Consider the following 15,447-nt stretch of genomic DNA (forward strand, 5'->3'; position numbering starts at 1 on the left):
ACTGATGCATGAGTTAGTATAATATAATGACACTTGATCAACGTGATTATATTACAGTAAGTCATGCTGAGTTTCTAATGGGACATGATGATTCACAGATTATAACATAATCATGTGCCATGTTACACGACTCTTACATTTTATCTGATATATAGACATATCAAGAACATATTTTTTTGATAGTTCTATCTTTCCCGGATATTCTGGTAATTTGACAAATCAAATCGTGCTAATACCTTCTTTCTTATTTAGAACATGATGTTTATCCGAAATTCCATACTTACGAATTCTGGACCATTACTCGCTTTCCTAAAGGTCAGGAGAATATATATATATATATATATATATATATATATATATATATATATATATATATATATATATATATATATATATATATATATATATATATATATATAAGCTTCAAAATATAAGAGAAAATATAAACCCCAACAACAACACCGAAATTACAAACCGTGGATATCAGCGCGTATAGCAATATAAAGACACCGGAGGATTATAAATACAATAATCCCTAAAGCATAGTAGAAATAAACGGATTCCTCCGGTGGAAGTTGGAAAAGGAGAATGATTGTTGTGATAATCAGGATAAGGACAAGGATCAGAACTGGATTAAGCATTTCACGATCTTTTGAATTTGGGAATTGAGTATTGTAGTGGTGAAGATTAATGGAACGGAAAAGGTAATAATTATAATGAAAATATCAGACAGAGGAATCGAGGCAGATCACCGCATTTAATTATAGAAATCTAAATTTTCTTATTCGCAGAAGAATCAAATCTTTTAGATTTCGAAGATTTTCTTCAAATCCCTTAAATTCTGGAATTCAACCAAAACAACGTCAAAAGTTTAGACGCATCCTGTTTTCTAAATTCAATCGTGACTACGTCAAAAGTTAAGATGCATCTTACTTTCAAAAATTCAACCCTGACTCTGTCAAAAGTTACGACGAATCTTTACTTATCCTATTTCAATTTTTTGTGATAATTTCACTCGTACGCTTCGAATAATTGAGTTGTTTTTATTCAAATCTCCTGATGGTGATAAAACTTTAATTATTGACTCATATTCGTCATGAAAACATTTTTATTGTTAGCCATGACAACCACACTCAAATTTCGAGACGAAATTTCTTTAACGGGTAGGTACTGTGATGACCCGGGAATTTCCGACCAAATTTAAACTTTAATCTTTATATGATTCCGACACGATAAGCAAAGTCTGTAATGTTGAGTCTTAAAAATGTTGGAACAATGTTCATATATTTAATTACCCTTTGACCGTGCTCACCGATTCACGAACATTTAATTGTAAATAGATATGTGTGTATGTGTATATACATAATAATTCAAAAAATAATTTGAAGTATTATATGTTGTTAAAAATTAATAAAATAAAAATAAGATATTATAATAATTATTATTTAAAATATATCTCTATATATAAATAAAGTATATTAAAAATAAATATTAGATGATTGTAATACTCGTTTGATGTTCCGATTAATATTAAGCAAATCTAAAATGAACTTATATGATTTTAAAATAAACGGTGATCCGAAAATGAGTTCTATAAATTTTAGGCTTACTAAAAATATATTTAGGACCTAGCCATTAAATTTTAACACTTTTTATATTTTACCCACAAATGAGAGGGACAGTTGATGTAATTTTATGTAGCAAATTAATGACCGAATTATATACCATAATGACCAAAATAAATAAATAAAGTTAATTTAAAAATATGGGTTTTTTTTTTCTGAGAATTTTTATCCGCCACTGATTAACAACGGAGTACCAAATACTATCCCTAAACTGTCGGTAGAAATTAAATCTTGTTATTGCACGTTGTCAAATGGCATTTGTTATATGTATTATTATTATATTTATATTTATTATATTTAGTAATATATCTAAATTTATTCTATATTTATATATGTTTAGATTGTTGAATCAAACACACACACAAATACAATCACCAACTACCAAATCCATCTATCTAACTTTATTTCATTTCATCCTAACTTTTCACTATAGCTAGTTGAAAGACATCTTCACCAAACCACCACTAAACAATTTCCGTTTCTTTTCAAATCAACTCTTCATTCAACATATGATAATTATTAATTAGATTAATTTTAATTATGTATATATATATATATATATATATATACATATACATATAAGGTGATTTACATATACATCCACATTTTTCTCATCCACACCTATCACCATTCACGACACCTCCCACCACCCAAAACCATCGCCGGACCAACACGTTGGATCACCATTGACCACCCATCAACACCCTTCAATCAAGAACCGCCATCTCTCTATTTCTCTCTTTCTCCTCTCTTTTCCTTTTTCCTCTTCGTAAATCATCAACCATAACCGTTACCTACAACCACATCACCACCATGATTATTTCTTCCCTCTCTCTCTATATCTCACTCGTCTTCTCTTACCCATTTTCTGTTAGTAAACGAACACCATCACCACCAGCAATCGGTTATTATTTCTGTTACTGGGTCACTATGAATTACTTCTGTTTGAAGAAGGAAACAACCATGGTCACCACTGCAGTTGCAGCTGCTTTGATACTCGTTTCTGTTTCGATTTATTCAAATCCACTTCTTGCTACTACACTTTATTTTTCTGTTTCTTTGTTCAATTAAAACCACCGTACAACTACCACCCATTTAACCACCACCTCGGACCACTACAATCACCGTTAAAGATTTAATGTTTCCGTTTCTAATCAAATGAACCGAATACCATTGTTACCGCTCTTTTTCTTGTTTCATTCATGAAGTACTCACACAACCAATTCACCTCCATTAAACCATCATCACTACTAAACCGTCACCATGAATGTTCTTCTACTATTCTCAGTCATTCGATCACTGTAAATGCAGCTGCTATTTTATGTATCTGTTACCATCGAAACCCACGTGATGAAGATGATGAACCGTGACGGAGGAAAATGATGACGACCGTATTAGCGTATAACTACGATGATCATGATGTTACGGATGTGATGATGATGCAGTAATAATCGAAAATGATGATGTTTCATGACGATGATGATGATATAATGATCTAATGGTGATGATAATAATAATTGATAAATAAAGAAGAAGCAGAAACAGAAAGGGATTTAACAAAATTTAGATGGGATAGAAATCAGGAAAACTTAAATGGATGTATGGTTAAGAGTGTTTTGGTGTAACGAAAGGTCAGGGGTTCAATCCCATCTTACTGCAAAATTTTTTGTTATTTAATCTATACATGGGCACGTATTATAATAGCCTTTGGGCCGTAGGAATGTTGGGCCGTTATAACTTGCATTTCAGGTTGGGCCGAAATGGAACAGAAACAAGTTAAATATATTTGGCTATGGTATTATTACAGAAAAACTGAATTGGTCGAATGGTTTAAGGTGGTTACGGTTAAACGAGAGGTCATGAGTTCGAGCGTGGTCGTGGGCATTTCTTTTTAGAACGATTCTTTTTAAAAGGGTATACATTCTTTTTCTTTCTAATTATTATTATTATTATTATTATTATTATTATTATTATTATTATTATTATTATTATTATTATTATTATTATTATTTTTATTATTATTGTTATTATTATTATTATTATTATTATTATTATTATTTGTTGTTAATATTAATTATTATTATGCTAATTATTAGTAAAGTTGTTATCATTATCATTATTATTAATATTCTAATTATTGTTATTATTAGTGATTGTTATTAATACAAGTATTATAGTTATTATTATTATTATTATTATTACTAAAATAAGTATTAGTTACCATTTATTATTTATAAATAGAATTACAAATATGATTATTAGTATTTTTATTACTAATATTATTATCATTTCCAGTATTATTATTAAGTAGTAATGTTATTAATATTATCATAGTATTATTATAAGTATTACTAAAAACATAATTATTACCATTTTAGTATTATTATCAGAATTATGATTATGATTGTTATTAGTATGAAAATAATACGAATTACTATTATTTTCGTAAATATTAGCATTTGTATCTTTCTATAAATAATAGAATTGTTAATATTAACATAAGTATTATTATTTGTATTATCACGAGTATTATTATTATGTAATTACTAAAATCAGTAACATAGCTATCAATAACAGTAAAATTAATATTTTACAATTATAATTATCAATATCACTATAATTATCATTAATAAGATTATTAATATTATTATCTCATTAGTAATATTATGTATTATAATTACTATCATTTTTTTTACCGATATTATTATTATTTTGGATTTATTATAACTACTATTATTAATAAACAAATATATATGTTAAAAATATATTTAATACATATAACATAACAAAAATTACTAACAAAATGAATATATGAAACATATATATATATATATATATATATATATATATATATATATATATATATATATATATATATATATATATATATATATATTATTAAAAGTATATATCTAATAAATTTATATATATTGTTCGGTTACAACTATGTATATTAATAAATATACAAATGTTATAGGTTTGTGAATCCGAGGCCAACCCTGCATCGTTCAATATCGTCATATGTATTTTTACTACAAAATACAATATTGTGAGTTTCATTTGCCCTTTTTACTCTTTACATTTTTGGGCTGAGAATACATGCAAATGCTTTATTAACTGTTTTACAATAATTATATACGTGAGTTTCATTTGCCCTTTTTACTCTTTACGTTTTTGGGCTGAGAATACATGCAAATGCTTTATTAACTGTTTTACAATAATTATATACGTGAGTTTCATTTGCTCCCTTTTACTCTTTACATTTTTGGGCTGAGAATACATGCAAATGCTTTATCAACTGTTTTACAGTATTTATATGCGTGAGTTTCATTAATCCCTTTTTAAATGCTTTTGCTATATATATTTTTGGGACTGAGAATACATGCGCTGCTTTTATAAATGCTTTACGAGATAGACACAAGTAATCAAAACTACATTCTATGGTTGGATTATCTAATCGAATATGCCCTTTTTATTAAGTCTGGTAATCTAAGAATTAGGGAACATACACCCTAATTGACGCGAACTCTAAAGATAGATCTATCGGGCCCAACAAGCCCCATCCAAAGTACCGGATGCTTTAGTACTTCGAAATTTATATCATGTCCGAAGGAGGATCCCGGAATGATGGGGATATTCTTATATGCATATTGTGAATGTCGGTTACCAGGTGTTCAATCCATATGAATGATATTTTTGTCTCTATGCATGGGACGTATGTTTATGAGAAATGGAAATATGAAATCTTGTGGTCTATTAAAAATTGTGAAATGATTATTTATGTTAAACTAATGAACTCACCAACATTTTGGTTGACACTTTAAAGCATGTTTATTCTCAGGTATGAAAGAAATCTTCCGCTGTGCATTTGCTCATCTTAGATATATTACTTGGAGCTATTCATGACATATTTCAAAAAACGTTGCATTCGAATCTTTGAGTTCATCAAGATTATTATTAAGTCAATTATAGTTAGATATATTATGAAATGGTATGCATGCCGTCAATTTTCGATGTAATGAAAGATTGTCTTTTCAAAAACGAATGCAATGTTTGTAAAATGTATCATATAGAGGTCAAGTACCTCGCGATGTAATCAAATGTTGTGAATCGTTTATAATCAATATGGACTTCGTCCGAATGGATTAAGACGGGTCCTTTCAGTTGGTATCAGAGCGGTGGACTTAGCGAACCATGTCTGCATTAGTGTGTCTAACTGATAAGTCGTTAGGATGCATTATTGAGTCTGGACTTCGACCGTGTCTGCATATCAAAAGTTTTGCTTATCATTTTGTGTCAAAAATTACCTGCTTATCATTCTTAGAGAATCACTTACTTATCATTCTTAGTCTAGACACGTTTTACTGCATTGACTACATGAATAGTGTATAGACAAAATTCATATCTTAGCATATCTACTACTGTAACTTTGCCTGACAACTTCCGTAGATTCCTCCGTAACTTATGGGATTTTAGTATTATATATGCATATGTAAATTATGTATTGTAGGGTACTAATCTACATCCTATAATTTATTTCTTATCGAAAACCCTTCATCTGATCGTACGAGGTGAATCCTGCAACAAGTTCGAGTCCCTCAGATTCCGATAACTATTCCGAAGTTATTCCGACATAGATGTTCACCTAAGCTCCGAAAACAGCATCATCGGCATGAATCAACCAATCAGCCATTATCAATTCATCTGATGGGTTCGTAGTTGACTTAATTAATGGAAACACGCAGAAGGCAATCCCTTCCACAAACTGAATTCACCTCTTGACAATGAACCTGAAGCGTTTACCGGCGAACCTGTTCGAGACACCATTTTCAGTCGCATTTCCAGGGTAACTCGACAAGATCATATTCTATCCACAATTCTGAACCTTATTCATCCGCTCGTTCTGACCGACAATCATCCTGGAGTAATAAGTCAACGAACTTCGCGCTCGAATAATCAATTCGGAGAATATGGTGCAAAATATACCAGCTTCAGCAACATCACCGGCACCAACAGTACAATCAATAACAGCACCAGTACCATCAACAATCCATGCTTCAATATCATCATATGTACTTTGAGTATGATCTTCGTTCTACGTATCGTTCTACCTCATTTATCTTCGTTCGACATGGCGATTATGAAATCTCTAATGTTTTAGAGATTATATATTCTAGTTCTAACGGTAAACCAAATGAGTTTAATATCATATTAACTCAATGAATCCATGATTACATCTGAAGAAAATATATATGTATATATGTTTTCATAAAGATTGTAATTAAAAATTCTTTCGTACAAAGTGTTAAACGTGAAAATATTTTAACGGGTAGGTAATACCCGAGGAATATTTAGATTTCACATTAATAAGTTATACTGTACATTCTACGAATCTGATTCAACTGTTATTTTACTATCCTATTTACAACCACAGCTATACGAATCCGTTCACCACAAAATAACCATTTTCATTCAATTTTATATTTGGATTTTGACCTATCAGAATCCAACAAGTGGCATAATGAAGAAATAATGGACACAATAAAAATTGATTAGAAATAGACTAATTAACAATATGAAATTTTGTTAAGAAATCACGCTAACAAAATCCTAGCTAACTGTTCCTAGCTAACTGTTAATTCCATATTACATTTTATTTATCGCAATTTAATTATCGCAATTTATTTTATCGCAATTTTAATTCTCGCAACTTTATTTAACGTCATTTAATTTCTGTTATTTACTTTACGCACTTTATTTATCGTCATTTATTTCTGTTACTTATTTTACGCACTTTAAATATCGGGACACGTATATAAGGTTTTGACATATCATATCGACGCATCTATATATATTATTTGGAATCACCATAGACACTCTATATGCAGTAATGAACGAGTTCTCTATACAGGGTTGAGGTTGATTCTATAATAATATATATACTTTGAGTTGTGATCGAGTCTGAGACATGTACACGGGTCACGATACGTATTAATTAATTCGAATATTATATATTAAACTGTATATGAATTATTGGACTGTCAACTGTGGACTATCGACTGTGGACTAATATGATTGGACAATTAAAATGAATTAAAATATTGATTATAACATATGAAACTAAACAATTCTTCAAGTTTGCCACTTGATTTCATCTCAAATCTCGTTGTATCTTGACGATTACAATCTGCGTTCAAACTTCTCATGATTCTTGAAAACACCTCAATCGAGAGGATGAACCAACCGCCTTCATCTACGGAAGGAAAGATTTATGCATATAAAAATTCACAAAAACTGAGTAAACGTTTAACACGTAGCTGTGCTAATTCCTTTAGCGTTATTATTATCGAAAATAACTTTGCAATATCTTTCCAAATTAGTCAATTTTGTCACAGCTCCAGCAAATCAACTTCGATTTTCGTTCGAAACAACCTTATTATAACCTTGATATATATGCGTACTCTTTTATTGTACCGGGGAACCTTTTATATTCCATCATATTACCGGCAGACGTACCAGTAACCTCATTACTCCTTAGTTTAAATCCCTCCGACAAATCACTATATTTATCTATTGAAGTCTCGTCATGTACTCATCCGTATCTTGTAACGAGAACTGCCATAACAATTACAGTAATCAGCAATCAGTACTTTGAAAACTCACAGCATATCTACATCAACAGTTATATGTATGACATTTATCTCTTAGAATTATGATCTCTCATTCTGAAATTTCTGAAAAGCACTCAGTCACAAATCAATACTCTGAATGTTGAAAAATCTGAATGAAGCAACCGAAACCATAGACAACCGTAAACGACCTTAATCATCGAAAGTTTGATGATAAAGAATAGTATGTTGGAAAACTCAAAAAAGTTGGAACTGAAAAACGGATTGAGCTAACCACGAAGGAGACCAAGGCCAAATACAAGTACCATACCATATATTCAAAGAATCCAGGTAATTCTGGATCCGATGAAACCTTCAACGAATATCTTGCTCCGTACTCCTGTTAAATCTTGCGGAAAATCTTCCTCATCAACCATCGAACTTAGAAATTCCAAAAAAAAAAAAAAAATATCATCATCAATATCTTCGATATTTCTGAGGATATTTTCATAAATATTCTCGTCCGAAATTATATACCTCTTCGTGTTTTCTGTGTATCATTATATTGGAAACATTCGATAGAAAATTCAGTACCGAAAAGCAGATTATGCGAAACTATGAAGAAAGCCGTGGACAAATCACAAAGAATAAGTTTGACTTCAAAGAATCCAAATGATTCAATGCCTGCTAAAGTCTTTAGTGAAAATCTTGCTCCTTACTCTAAACCCTTGCAGACAATAGTTTCTATCATCCTCTGATCTTATATATTCCGAGATATTATCGTATCTTTCATTATAAATATCCTCCATATTTCTGGAGATATTTTTATAACTATTCTTATCTGAAATCATTAATCTCTTCGTGCTATCAGTATTACATCATATAGAAACTGTTAGTTTCTATATTCTGTAAATTTTTGAGCTTAAAATATGAATGTTATTGAAGTAATATTGGGAACTGATGCATGAGTTAGTATAATATAATGACACTTGATCAACGTGATTATATTACAGTAAGTCATGCTGAGTTTCTAATGGGACATGATGATTCACAGATTATAACATAATCATGTGCCATGTTACACGACTCTTACATTTTATCTGATATATAGACATATCAAGAACATATTTTTTTGATAGTTCTATCTTTCCCGGATATTCAGGTAATTTGACAAATCAAATCGTGCTAATACCTTCTTTCTTATTTAGAACATGATGTTTATCCGAAATTCCATACTTACGAATTCTGGACCATTACTCGCTTTACTAGAGGTCGGGAGAATATATATATATATAAAAATAAAAGCTTCAAAATATAAGAGAAAATATAAAGCCCAACAACAACACCGAAATTACAAACCGTGGATATCAGCGCGTATAGCAATATAAAGACACCGGAGGATTATAAATACAATAATCCCTAAAGCATAGTAGAAATAAACAGATTCCTCCGGTAGAAGTTGGAAAAGGAGAATGATTGTTGCGATAACCAGGATAAGGACAAGGATCAGAACTGGATTAAGCATTTCACGATCTTTTGAATTTGGGAATTGAGTATTGTAGTGGTGAAGATTAATGGAACGGAAAAGGTAATAATTATAATGAAAATATCAGACAGAGGAATCGAGGCAGATCACCGCATTTAATTATAGAAATCTAAATTTTCTTATTCGCAGAAGAATCAAATCTTTTAGATTTCGAAGATTTTCTTCAAATCCCTTAAATTCCGGAATTCAACCAAAACAACGTCAAAAGTTAAGACGCATCCTATTTTCTAAATTCAATCATGACTACGTCAAAAGTTAAGATGCATCTTACTTTCAAAAATTCAACCCTGACTCTGTCAAAAGTTACGACGAATCTTTACTTATCCTATTTCAATTTTTTGTGATAATTTCACTCGTACGCTTCGAATAATTGAGTTGTTTTTATTCAAATCACCTGATGGTGATAAAACTTTAATTATTGACTCATATTCGTCATGAAAACATTTTTATTGTTAGCCATGACAACCACACTCAAATTTCGGGACGAAATTTCTTTAACGGGTAGGTACTGTGATGACCCGGGAATTTCCGACCAAATTTAAACTTTAATCTTTATATGATTCCGACACGATAAGCAAAGTCTGTAATGTTGAGTCTTAAAAATGTTGGAACAGTGTTCATATATTTAATTACCCTTTGACCGTGCTCACCGATTCACGAACATTTAATTATAAATAGATATGTGTGTATGTGTATATACATAATAATTCAAAAAATAATTTGAAGTATTATATGTTATTAAAAATTAATAAAATAAAAATAAGATATTATAATAATTATTATTTAAAATATATCTCTATATATAAATAAAGTATATTAAAAATAAATATTAGATGATTGTAATACTCGTTTGATGTTCCGATTAATATTAAGCAAATCTAAAATGAACTTATATGATTTTAAAATAAACGGTGATCCGAAAATGAGTTCTATAAATTTTAGGCTTACTAAAAATGTATTTAGGACCTAGCCATTAAATTTTAACACTTTTTATATTTTACCAACAAATGAGAGGGACAGTTGATGTAATTTTATATAGCAAATTAATGACCGAATTTTATACCATAATGACCAAAATAAATAAATAAAGTTAATTTAAAAATATGGGATTTTTTTTCTGAGAATTTTTATCCTCCACTGATTAACAACGGAGTACCAAATACTATCCCTAAACTGTCGGTAGAAATTAAATCTTGTTATTGCACGTTGTCAAATGGCATTTGTTATATGTATTATTATTATATTTATATTTATTATATTTAGTAATATATCTAAATTTATTCTATATTTATATATGTTTAGATTGTTGAATCAAACACACACACAAATACAATCACCAACTACCAAATCCATCTATCTAACTTTATTTCATTTCATCCTAACTTTTCACTATAGCTAATTGAAAGACATCTTCACCAAACCACCACTAAACAATTTCCGTTTCTTTTCAAATCAACTCTTCAATTCAACATATGATAATTATTAATTAGATTAATTTTAATTATATATATATATATATATATATATATATATACATATACATATAAGGTGATTTACATATACATCCACATTTTTCTCATCCACACCTATCACCATTCACGACACCTCCCACCACCCAAAACCATCGCCGGACCAACACGTTGGATCACCATTGAGCACCCATCAACACCCTTCAATCAAGAACCGCCATCTCTCTATTTCTCTCTTTCTCCTCTCTTTTCCTTTTTCCTCTTCGTAAATCATCAACCATAACCGTTACCTACAACCACATCACCACCATGATTATTTCTTCCCTCTCTCTCTATATCTCATTCGTCTTCTCTTACCCATTTTCTGTTAGTAAACGAACACCATCACCACCAGCAACCGGTTATTATTTCTGTTACTGGGTCACTATGAATTACTTCTGTTTGAAGAAGGAAACAACCATGGTCACCACTGCAGTTGCAGCTGCTTTGATACTCGTTTCTGTTTCGATTTATTCAAATCTACTTCTTGCTACTACACGTTATTTTTCTGTTTCTTTGTTCAATTAAAACCACCGAACAACTACCACCCATTTAACCACCACCTCGGACCACTACAATCACCGTTAAAGATTTAATGTTTCCGTTTCTAATCAAATGAACCGAATACCATTGTTACCGCTCTTTTTCTTGTTTCATTCGTGAAGTACTCACACAACCAATTCACCTCCATTAAACCATCATCACTACTAAACCGTCACCATGAATGTTCTTCTACTATTCTCAGTCATTCGATCACTGTAAATGCAGCTGCTATTTTATGTATCTGTTACCATCGAAACCCACGTGATGAAGATGATGAACCGTGACGGAGGAAAATGATGACGACCGTATTAGCGTATAACTACGATGATCATGATGTTACGGATGTGATGATGATGCAGTAATAATCGAAAATGATGATGTTTCATGACGATGATGATGATATAATGATCTAATGGTGATGATAATAATAATTGATAAATAAAGAAGAAGCAGAAACAGAAAGGGATTTAACAAAATTTAGATGGGATAGAAATCAGGAAAACTTAAATGGATGTATGGTTAAGAGTGTTTGGGTGTAACGAAAGGTCAGGGGTTCAATCCCATCTTACTGCAAAATTTTTTGTTATTTAATCTATACATGGGCACGTATTATAATAGCCTTTGGGCCGTAGGAATGTTGGGCCGTTATAACTTGCATTTCATGTTGGGCCGAAATGGAACAGAAACAAGTTAAATATATTTGGCTATGGTATTATTACAGAAAAACTGAATTGGTCGAATGGTTTAAGGTGGTTACGGTTAAACGAGAGGTCATGAGTTCGAGCGTGGTCGTGGGCATTTCTTTTTAGAACGATTCTTTTTAAAAGGGTATACATTCTTTTTCTTTCTAATTATTATTATTATTATTATTATTATTATTATTATTATTATTATTATTATTATTATTATTATTATTATTATTATTATTATTATTATTATTATTATTATTATTATTATTATTATTATTATTATTTTTATTATTATTTGTTGTTAATATTAATTATTATTATGCTAATTATTAGTAAAGTTGTTATCATTATCATTATTATTAATATTCTAATTATTGTTATTATTAGTGATTGTTATTAATACAAGTATTATAGTTATTATTATTATTATTATTACTAAAATAAGTATTAGTTACCATTTATTATTTATAAATAGAATTACAAATATGATTATTAGTATTTTTATTACTAATATTATTATCATTTCCAGTATTATTATTAAGTAGTAATGTTATTAATATTATCATAGTATTATTATAAGTATTACTAAAAACATAATTATTACCATTTTAGTATTATTATCATAATTATGATTATGATTGTTATTAGTATGAAAATAATACGAATTACTATTATTTTCGTAAATATTAGCATTTGTATCTTTCTATAAATAATAGAATTGTTAATATTAACATAAGTATTATTATTTGTATTATCACGAGTATTATTATTATGTAATTACTAAAATCAGTAACATAGCTATCATTAACAGTAAAATTAATATTTTACAATTATAATTATCAATATCACTATAATTATCATTAATAAGATTATTAATATTATTATCTCATTAGTAATATTAAGTATTATAATTACTATCATTTTTTTTACCGATATTAATATTATTTTGGATTTATTATAACTACTATTATTAATAAACAAATATATATGTTAAAAATATATTTAATACATATAACATAATGAAAATTACTAACAAAATGAATATATGAAACATATATATATATATATATATATATATATATATATATATATATATATATATATATATATATATATATTATTAAAAGTATATATCTAATAAATTTATATATATTGTTCGGTTACAACTATGTATATTAATAAATATACAAATGTTATAGGTTCGTGAATCCGAGGCCAACCCTGCATCGTTCAATATCGTCATATGTATTTTTACTACAAAATGCAATATTGTGAGTTTCATTTGCCCTTTTTACTCTTTACGTTTTTGGGCTGAGAATACATGCAAATGCTTTATTAACTGTTTTACAATAATTATATACGTGAGTTTCATTTGCCCTTTTTACTCTTTACGTTTTTGGGCTGAGAATACATGCAAATGCTTTATTAACTGTTTTACAATAATTATATACGTGAGTTTCATTTACTCCCTTTTACTCTTTACATTTTTGGGCTGAGAATACATGCAAATGCTTTATCAACTGTTTTACAGTATTTATATGCGTGAGTTTCATTAATCCCTTTTTAAATGCTTTTGCTATATATATTTTTGGGACTGAGAATACATGCGCTGCTTTTATAAATGCTTTACGAGATAGACACAAGTAATCAAAACTACATTCTATGGTTGGATTATCTAATCGAATATGCCCTTTTTATTAAGTCTGGTAATCTAAGAATTAGGGAACATACACCCTAATTGACGCGAACTCTAAAGATAGATCTATCGGGCCCAACAAGCCCCATCCAAAGTACCGGATGCTTTAGTACTTCGAAATTTATATCATGTCCGAAGGAGGATCCCGGAATGATGGGGATATTCTTATATGCATATTGTGAATGTCGGTTACCAGGTGTTCAATCCATATGAATGATATTTTTGTCTCTATGCATGGGACGTATGTTTATGAGAAATGGAAATATGAAATCTTGTGGTCTATTAAAAATTGTGAAATGATTATTTATGTTAAACTAATGAACTCACCAACATTTTGGTTGACACTTTAAAGCATGTTTATTCTCAGGTATGAAAGAAATCTTCCGCTGTGCATTTGCTCATCTTAGAGTTATTACTTGGAGCTATTCATGACATATTTCAAAAAACGTTGCATTCGAATCTTTGAGTTCATCAAGATTATTATTAAGTCAATTATAGTTAGATATATTATGAAATGGTATGCATGCCGTCAATTTTCGATGTAATGAAAGATTGTCTTTTCAAAAACGAATGCAATGTTTGTAAAATGTATCATATAGAGGTCAAGTACCTCGCGATGTAATCAACTGTTGTGAATCGTTTATAATCGATATGGACTTCGTCCGGATGGATTAGGACGGGTCCTTTCAGTTACAGCCCGTAAACTGGCCCAAAATCCAAGCTCATGCGATCGCATGAGCCCGAAGGCATATTTTCATGCGATCGCATGAGATCGTCTGACACGCCACAGTTTACCCTAATTCAGCATTTATTACGGGTATTATTTATTATTATTAATTTAAAACCCTAATTAGGTTTTTAATATTTAATTAGTTAGTTTAGATTTTAATTAATTTATGTATTTAGGTTAATTAGTTTAAAAAATATATAAAAATTAATACTTTTATAAAATAAATAATATAAAAATAATATTTTTATAAAAATTGTACTTTTTACAACTTTTAGTATATTTTTATATTTTGTCCCTTTTTAATTGTTTTAGCATAATTTTTATATTTTTCGTTCGTATTTAGTTTTAAGACTTAGTTTTTGCCATAGTTATTTTTATTTCTAGATTTTTAGGCTTTGCCGTAAAATCCCTTAAGTGCTTTTTCTTTAGACTAAGATTTAAGTGCTTTAGAATTTTGCGACGCCTTTTTATATTTTAGTGCCTTTTTAAGATATTGCCATTT

This window comes from Rutidosis leptorrhynchoides, chromosome 6, assembly GCF_046630445.1.
Source record: "Rutidosis leptorrhynchoides isolate AG116_Rl617_1_P2 chromosome 6, CSIRO_AGI_Rlap_v1, whole genome shotgun sequence".
Lineage (NCBI taxonomy): Eukaryota > Viridiplantae > Streptophyta > Magnoliopsida > Asterales > Asteraceae > Rutidosis > Rutidosis leptorrhynchoides.